Source organism: Atta colombica, unplaced genomic scaffold (assembly GCF_001594045.1).
Source record: "Atta colombica isolate Treedump-2 unplaced genomic scaffold, Acol1.0 scaffold13, whole genome shotgun sequence".
Taxonomy (NCBI): domain Eukaryota; kingdom Metazoa; phylum Arthropoda; class Insecta; order Hymenoptera; family Formicidae; genus Atta; species Atta colombica.
In genome coordinates, this window is record NW_017259217.1 from 100,412 (window position 1) to 110,240 (window position 9,829).

At 29.6% G+C, this 9,829-nt stretch overlaps 1 protein-coding gene across 2 annotated transcripts in view; it reads right to left on the reverse strand.

The window, feature by feature from the left end:
- The window catches only part of LOC108684245 (elongation of very long chain fatty acids protein 4-like), a 25,531-nt gene that overhangs the window by 7,225 nt on the left and 8,477 nt on the right, over positions 1-9,829 (reverse strand). The window contains exon 1 of one of the 2 annotated variants that reach the window (XM_018188468.1): positions 3,704-3,942. The exons of the other annotated variant lie outside the window; for it this stretch is intronic. The gene's annotated coding sequence lies outside the window, so the exon portion shown is untranslated. Of the gene's footprint in view, positions 1-3,703; positions 3,943-9,829 lie in introns of those variants that run through there. 2 annotated transcript variants of the gene reach the window in all.

A 9,829-nucleotide genomic window follows, 5' to 3' on the forward strand; every position in this document is an offset into this window, starting at 1 on the left:
AATTTAACAAGGCATTTATAGCGCAAAATTTTTGTATTACGATGCAAATTTTATCGCTGACATATTTTTTTTTACTAACGTAGCGAATCTGACAAATATGCGGAAACTACCACATTGTTAGAAATAATTGGCATGATACAACATATTCCGATATATAGTTTACTTGAACGAGATATAAACACTTACTATTTTAGAGAGCTTTACTATTTTAATTATTTTTCAATCGGATGCTTTTTCCGAAAAGATATATTTTTAAAATATATTTAAATAAAAAAATATACATACGTTCAGAACAAATAAATCACGTTTATACGTGATATTAAGATATTCGAGAAATCGACACAGCGCAGCGATCAGTAAACGAAACATGCTGTACGTGCATCAGCTCGCAATTAGTTTTTAATAGTTATTTCCTCAATGCACATCATCCGGTCGTTTACTCGCCGTATGTATCGCGGAACATAACTTTCACGTTCTGAAGAAACTATTACTGCTATCTCCCGAAGTCGTCATAAACGTGTTCCAACTTCCAACGAGAACACTTGTTTTCTTTATGGATTTTTTTCTTTCTTTTTCTAAGCAGCTTGTTGTCAAGTCGACAATCCATCAACTAACATATCCTTTGAAGGAAAGTTACTTTCCTTGAGTGAGCGACTTCGCATTGAACTCATGGCGTAATTGTTGAGATTTTGAAGCTACGTGTGTTTAAGGAAGGAATAAGTTAAATTCTATAATTAGAAGTTAATCTTCTCTCGAGCCTCCGTTTTGCAACGGAAATCAAAATAATTGTTTTGCAGAAAGACTGATGAAAAATTGTTTTCGTAAAGATGAATCTTCGTCTAAAAAAATGAGATATATTTCAAACAGATTTTTTTTTTCGGAGAAAGAGAGCTGCAAGAAATTATTAAACAACCTTTTCTTTAGATAAAAGCCGAGAAATTTTTTTGTTTATTTTTGAAGATTGTGAAAGTACGGCGCGCAATTAATTGTTACTTCAATACAACGTACCATCGATATTATATCGCTTATCGCTTATTTGATAAAAAGAACGACATAATTTAAAAATTATTTTTGATAATGATAAGAAATCAACTCTAAAAGTGTATATTTTTGTTAGAAAATTATATACATTTGCAACTCTTTCAATTTATAATATAGAGAGTAATGATTGTTTTTAGAAAAAAAGACATTTTTTTGAATTAGATATCGCGAAGGAATATTATCGGTATTATCGGTAATTATAGACGAACGTCTTCTATTTGAAATATGTCATTTTTCCTTAAAAAACTCTCTCTCTCTCTCTCTCTCTCTCTCTCTCTCTCTCCTGAAACATTGTTTCAATTCAGAATTAAAAAAATGCTTTCCTGGAAGTTTACTAATTTTCAAGTATATCACTTTTCTATCAAAGCGATGTGTCAGCAAATGCATTGTACGTATTGTAATGTATGTACATTAAAGATTGAAAAGATAACAGATGGATCAAATTTTTCTAGGTATTGTGACAAGTATCAAATCTTTAATATATTAATCATTACCGAGGAAGATTACATTCTCGACAGAACTAGAGTATTTAAAAATTTAAATTACTGCTTATGCAAAGAAAAATAATAAAATATTCTGACCTGAGACCTTTCCTCTTTTATGTGGATGATAAATCGAGAGAGGATGTGAAAGCTCTTTAACAAATAACGGGAAAATCGTACATTCTTGATTAAAGTCTAAGTATTTAAATTCCCAATAACTCATGACGCAGCGTTTCTCCTTTTACACGCGAACCAAATCAGGGAATATTAATGACACAATGAATACTAATGATAATGACCTATTAGTAACTAATGAAAATGACCTATTAATTATACAAGTAATCTGCATTGCACAAATATTAATAATAAAAAATTATTTAACGTTATTGCTTGAATCTTTATCACAATATAATTATCATACGGTCATTAAGTACTGTATGATACGTGACAATGTGAAAACTTTCGAAAGGAGAAGCATAAATAGGCAGAAATAAGAGAGAGAAATCTTTGAATTTTTCGTTAAAGTAGGTATATATACTTTGATCTTCATTCAAGTGCGTCTTGCTTGATAGATGTATCTTTATGAAACAGACGACAGCAATACGAAGCTAGCGAAAGCTAATGAACACTATAAGTACAAATCCAAGTACAAATCCGTATAAATGATTCGATAAATCTGTAATAAACTTATTAATAAAAACTTATTTCTAAAATCTTTTTAGAGAGAAAATAAGAAAGAGCAAGAGAGAGAGAGAGAAGCACCCATATTTATGATAATTGTCATAAATAAATCATATTAAAATTAGTTATTAATGAGAAATTTATTTTTAAGATTGACAAAAATATTATAAATGTTAAAACAAATGTCTCGCATGGAACATTTAATTTTTTTATATCATTCAATTATCATGCTATTAGTATACATATATTTATATCAATTATAAACGGATCGATCAGAGAAATGATCGATCGAATTGAAAAATTAAATCAGCATTGATTCGATATTGTTCAACTAATCATTTATGGAATATAATTATTCATGTCGACATACTTTTATTTTAATTTACTTGTTACGCTTTGAAATACTTGAATAATGATTTATATATCAGTCATTTATAAAGTTTATTAACGTTTCATTTAATAATTAATATATATATATATTCAAACAAAATGTCTCCTTTAATTTTGATATTTTAAATATTTTCAAAATTCATATTTTTTTGCACGTTGCAAGAATAATATAAAAATATTCCTTTTTTAACACTGAATTTAATATTTTAATCTATCTTGATAATATAATTTTCAATTTTATTAAATTTTTTTCAATTATTTATCGTAAAACATTGCGTAAGTAACAACGTAGCACTTGAAATATAAAATTAAAATGTTTTATGTTGCAAAATTGTTAAATGCTTACCTAAGATTTTGAAGAATTAATAAGGATTGCACAACAGCTAAGTTTGCAAATATGATATTGCGACATTATCAGTTTTTAACAAAAGAATAAAAATTTAAGCAAATTACTATTTTCATTATCATACATATGATGTAATGATAAAAGATTCTACAGCAAATAATTGCATTAAGAACGTGTTATACGTATTTTTTTAACAGAATAAAAAATTATGAAAAAATTATTAATTTTTTTATATAGTTTATTTATTTATTTGAATATAAAAAATTTTAAGCGGTGATTTAAAACCTAGATTAGAAATTATTTTAATAAGAAGTAGATCATATTATTTTAAAAATAATTGAGATAAAATAAAAAATTTTTCAAATTATAAAATATACGTATTGAACTTCATTGAATTGTTTCACATTTATATATTATTAATTTTTGTACGGAAAGTATAAATTTCCAATCATTTTTTATAGAGATTATATACTTGATATATCCTGAAGTGTTTTTTAAAAAAATAATCGCTTCAATATTACCTTGCATCACAGCTTTGCAAAAAAAAAATTGTTCCAGTAATCACTCATTTACGTTTGTACACCTACAGTTTGCAATGTGTTAATTAAGCCCAATCAGAGAATAACTGGTTGATCAAGTTTCCTATCACAAAGTAGCTTATACGTAAAGTAATCCTGCGCGACTTGGAGAAATCTTGTTCTCAAGGGACGAAAAGGATCTTCTTATCTGGCGCGATTTTTTTAAAAAGTTTTTTCAATAGTACCTTAGTAAATTCGGATCCTTGTTCTCTTCGTGTGTGCAACTAGTGGTGGTACCAGAATTGTGTCAGGAGTATTACAACCGCACCCACGACTCCACGTCAAAATGACATGGCCCGACGACCGTACGCCTCAGAGGATGACACCGCGGGGAGAGGTGTCCGTCCACCGGGGAAAAAAATACCTCTCCTCTTCTTTCACGAAAGCGGGAGACAAACCGTGGCACGTCGTGGTCGCTCGACAAAGTGGCAGCGCCGCGCACCAGCTTAGCCGGTCCGCTTTATAACTTTGGTGTCTTGGTATCCTCTGCCATCCGTGGTTTTGGTGGTGGACGATCAGAACGTCGGAGGTGGTATCTTCTGCGAGCATAAGCGATGTAAACGCAAACGAGGCCAAAACCATGGATCGTGGTGGGAATCGATCGTGGGGATAGATCAGCCGAGATCGGTCAAGGAGAAATGCGTGAGGTAGGATCCTCAGGATCCCACCCTCTGATCGCTACCAGTCTGCTCTCCCCCCCTTTTCTATCAATCTCGCGATGAGATCTACGAATGGAGACAACAGCCTGTAGGCCTTTTGTAGATTTCTACTTCCGCTTGCAATTTGATGAATTCGAATCCTTAAGCAGTTCGTGTGTTGATTAAGTTTCTTAAAATAAGATGAATATGACATGTAAGAATGACTACACACTATAAAAATGATTATTGAACATTTCAATTTTTATTTCTTTGACCCATCCGCGACCTCTTATTAGTTTTCAAAGATTGGTATCAAATATACTTTTAATTAGATCTGCTTAATCAATTTAATGTATTATATTATAATTATAAAGTTAACTTGTTGCATATTTAAAATAAAATTCATACAATTCTGTTTGTGTATATATATATATTTATCTTTATCAAAATGTAAATTACAATTGTAATTTACGATTGTAAATAACGTGACGCAAAAAAAATGATAATTATATTTCAACGCAGTTCAGTTTTTAACAAAAGTTACCATTCAATAAAAATAATTTTAACACACAACAGTGGAGATAATTCAATCGGTATTGTTTTATCGTCTCGTATTTTGATTCGTCTTGTCAAAATAAGCAATTTAATAATCAAAGTGTCTATAATAATCCTATTAAAAAAGAAATCTCTTGTCAAAACTATTTTATGATTATGCTATTAACATACAATATAATCAATCATCGATCATTACACGCGATATAGTCGATAACATCACTCGTATGATGGCTAAGTAAGCTAATTGTAAACGAGATAACATCTCGGAAGAATTTTTCGGATAAAAATGTGTCGAAACGATTCATCTCTCAGACTAATGGCAGTATGTCGTCATATAGGTCCATCGGCTACACATTACTGTTGTAGCCTCGTTTTCCAGGCGAGAGTCGGAGTACAGGCATCTCCTCACGTTCGTCACGAGACCTTCTCATACAACAATTTTTGCAGCCCAAGAGTCTCGTGTCAGAAAAGTGGGCGCTGGAGCGTTGCGGAGAGGACGAAGAAATGCGAGAAATATCGAGATTCCCTCTCGTTAATCGTAGAAAATATTACCTCAGGATAGTAATAATCTTCAAACGATACGAGAAATCGACGCATATTAAATGTAGAAAACGATAGAAGCATAAATAAAAAGAATTTAAATAAAGCTTGATCAATAAATTCGATTCTCGGAGAAAACTATTGCCCTTTAATATTGTTTTTTAAAACGCATAAAAGACGCGTTTCTTATTTTATTAATTGTTCTAGAATATAAAGACGACTTATATATATAAAATATAAGCTTATATAAAATAATAATAATCAATAAATTTCAAGACTAACGAGAGCCAGCGTGGAATAGGTTGCGCACTATTGATTAGAGTTGAGTAAGATAATATTTTTTTTTAACTGAATAAAATTAAAGTTAATGGCTTTACAAAATTAATAAAGTTAAAAGTTGAAGAAATAAAAAATTAACTTAACGTAAGTTAAGTCAATATTAAATTAATTTACTTAAGTTAAAAAAAAAGTTAATTTTGAAAAAAATTATTTTTTAAATCATAATGTCCTAATTTTTCTTAAAATAAGATTAAATAACTACGATATAGATTATTAAGTAAATTAAATTTTTAATTTTTGTATTCATACGTGATATAAGTATATAACACATAACGATATAACTATATAAGTTATATAACTTTAAAAAAACAGTCAGCACATAGAGAAGATACAAGATCAGTGATTACTTTTTGATAAGCCTTAAGAAATTGACCAACTACAATCGAATGCGAGAAGAATATTTGACTGTAATTGGTCAATTTCTTATGATTTAAGACATAACCGCATAAATTAGAGAGCTGTATTAGCATCTTAAGAAATTACTTAAGATGGTCTTAAAATATGAATAGATTACGAATGTACGCTTTTAATCTTATTATATCTTATTATTTTTCTAAGATATTTAAAAAAGAGATAAAAAAGTTTTTTAACTTAAAACAAAAAGTTAAAAAGTTAACGTTTAAAACTTAATTAAATTAAAATTTAATGCATTTAAAATTAACTAAGTTAAGTTAAAAGTTATTAACTTTTTAACTTTTTTTTAACTTTTAATGTTTTAACTAATTATTACCCAATTCTATTATTGATTATTAAAATTTTCATAAAACTGATGTCTTTTTTATTTCGAAATCTTGAACGTTTCAACTCACTTTGGAGTCATTCTCAGCAATATTAGAATTAAAATTCGTCAAAATTCTGTTAAAAACGTTAAGTATATGTCTGACACATGGAACTATACAGAGCTATAGAAATCTCATTCTGGGAGAGTGACTCACTTCTGGACAGACATTTGTCACTTAACGTTTTATTTTTGACAGAATTTTAACAAATTTTAATTGTAATATTGCTGAGAATGACTCTAAAGTGAGTTGAAACATTTAATATTACGAAATAAGGAAGACATCAGTTTTATGAAGAAGTAATTCTAATCAATAACTAATCAATAACTACGCACAACCCTTTCCGCGTTGACTTTCGTTAGCCTTGAGATTTACTTATTATTATTATTTTAAATATAGAGAATCTGTTCTGATTATTATATTCTTATATAAAATCTAATATTTCTTCGTAAATGCGACGAAAAGAGAATTTTTCTCTATGTAGCAAATGTGGCGCGAAAAGAAAAACGGCGATCAAGGAGAAAGCGATGTGGAAGGCACAAAACCTATGTCAATGATAATCCGATGAATTGAAACGGGTCAATGGACCGCTCGCTGACTGTGTAGCACGGTTCCAAAATCCAAATCGTTTGGTCCATGCACCAATGTGTCTCTATCGGCGCCTGTTTACCTTTCACCTAGTCATGATTTACCATTTACGCTTAAATGGACCGGTACCACTTATCTACAAATTCACAGATTTCACCGACACTGCTAGTAAAAACTATCTCGTATAAAAAGTCCATAAAGACGTCCGTTATTCTGTCGCCGATAATCGATTCGGACGAATTGGAGAAGAAGTTTCTTCCGGATTGTTAGAAAATAAACAAGTTCTTCATAAAATTTTTATGCAAAAATCTCGATCAATAAAGATTGCATAAGAATTTTGTTACAGGAGATCTTGGAATGTGCATAGAGAAAAACAAACTAATATCGTCACATTCGATATACAGTCATTAGAAATTTAATGATCTTTGGGATTTTTATTTCCTTTGCAAAGTCGTTATGCATTTCCTTTCTGCGAAGAATCATACGAAAGACAATTACGCACTTTTATGAAGAGATTACGAAAGCAAGCATTTAATTAAGTTATTAAATTAATTCAATTCAATTAAATATGTGATAATCGTCGGAAACAACCTCTCATAAGATATATTGATTAATGAGTAAATTATTAATGAGTAAATATAAGTATCCTTACTTATATTTACTCATGAAGTGACATTTCAATTGGTAAGCTTTTCTCGCATTTCTCATTGTTCATGAATGAAACAGAACTGTCAATAAGTCATCATTTTCTCGTATCAGATAATATCTGATACGTGACAATTACAGACATGTGACATTTATCTGACACTAATTTGTATGATACATTCGCATGCGAATGATTGGAATAAAAGAGTAAAAATTGAGGTGTCGCATTCTGAATATTCTGATAATTTAATATGCTGTTTTTAACGGCTGACATATCTTGCACGAGCCTTATCGAAATAATAATAAAGAAAAAGAAATAAAACGAAATCTGTTTCACGTGATCTCTTAGCCGTTTAGTGGGCCGCCGGAAGAACGGATCAGAGTCAGCAGGTGAGATATATATATACTGAAAGCTGGGTTACTGGGTACTGATGGGATCGCTATATCGTTGTATCGGTTGTAAAGGAGCATCAGCGTTGTTATCAAATTGCTCTTTTTATCGTGCATGAGAAAACCAAAGAAAATCAAAGATGGACAAGAAAAAAAAGGTCATCTGGAATCGGATTCACAAAGAAGAAAATGAACACGTATCACTTTCAGAGCGAGGATTTCTATGATTGATTAATTTCGAACGGTAAACTACAAGGCATAGTAAAAGGCGGTACCGTTAGAAACTAGCGAATTTGTTAGAACGGCATTTATTCATTGAACGAGCAATTGATCCGATTATTTGCAGTTAATAAGTTAGGAAATAATAAATTAAGAATAAACTTATGTTATTGCCTTTAATTGATAATTAGATTGTGTCATAATTAGTTTTTTATTTTATGCTAATTTATTAATAAGTTAATAATAATAAAAATAAAAAAATATATACATTTTATGAAGAATTAATATTAAATTTTAATAAAATACAATATATATTAAATATTCATTAGCATTCATAAATATGCATTAAATGCAGAATACTTTATAAATAAATATTCCGTGTTCAACATTAATTTAATAACATATAATGCAAGATGCGTGTGCTCGTCCAAAAGAAATCTGGCTAATATGTGTTCCCCGAGGCGAACTTTCCTTCAAGTATACTTTTTTGGCTCTGTGCGGATGACCGTCGAATCTTCACAAAGTAAAACGGGTTTGTAAAGAATGCAAAATGTGTCCTTTAATGGCATAGTGATGTAATTAAATGAAAACGCGACACTGAGGAACCCTCTATTAAACTGAAACATTTTCCAGAAACATAGCCATAATTTTTGTACAGCCTTTGATTTAATATGATATAAAGCACAATGGATAACGCAAGTAAAATAAAATAAGAACGAAATCATGCGTAGATCGTTTAAAAATCGCAAAATAATCGCGAAATAGATCGTTTTACATAAAAAAAAAAATAAATAAATATATAAGAAGTTTTGTAAATAAATGTAAAATTTCTGGAGATTTCACATTTTGCATTTCATAAATACATTTGTGGAATCTGTACGAGGCCAAGACGTCTTTGTAAAATGTAAATTTATGCCAATTTTATATATATTAACATAATAACTTTTATTTAAACAACAGTTACAATCTGATAAAGAAAGTAATTCCGTACAAAATATTGTTTCAATATTGTTTCAATATTGAAATTGACAGTTGAATTAACAAATAACACATTCAATTTGTCAGTGACATTCTATATATTAATCGTTTGCTTCAATAAAATTTTTAACTCTTTGATAATAGAAAAATTTAAAACATTTATGAACATCTCATAAGTATTTCGAAAGTGTCACACTTTAGCAATCGAATTACGGTACGTCATCATAATAATGAGGCATTCTATACCAATGTATTCTACATACATTGTTTTATATCAAGGTATTCTAAACATTTCAATATATATCGTCGAAACATATTGTATAGTTTGTTATCATACATAAAGAAATGCTTTAGATGAAAATAATCATTAATTGTAGCAAACATTCCGCCGTAAAATTAGAGAATGGCGCTACATCACTATCGCTTACATATGGATTCAGGTCTAATATACGTGCTTGAATTATAACGGGATCTTTCTATTAGAACCTTCAGGCACTTGATAACGACATACTTCTCAATGCGAATGAAATATTGCTCTTTACAGAGAAGAAGTGGAATCAAACGCAGCAATTACATTCCTAAATGCCATTATATTAACTATATAATATTAACATTATCGTGTATATATATATATATATAT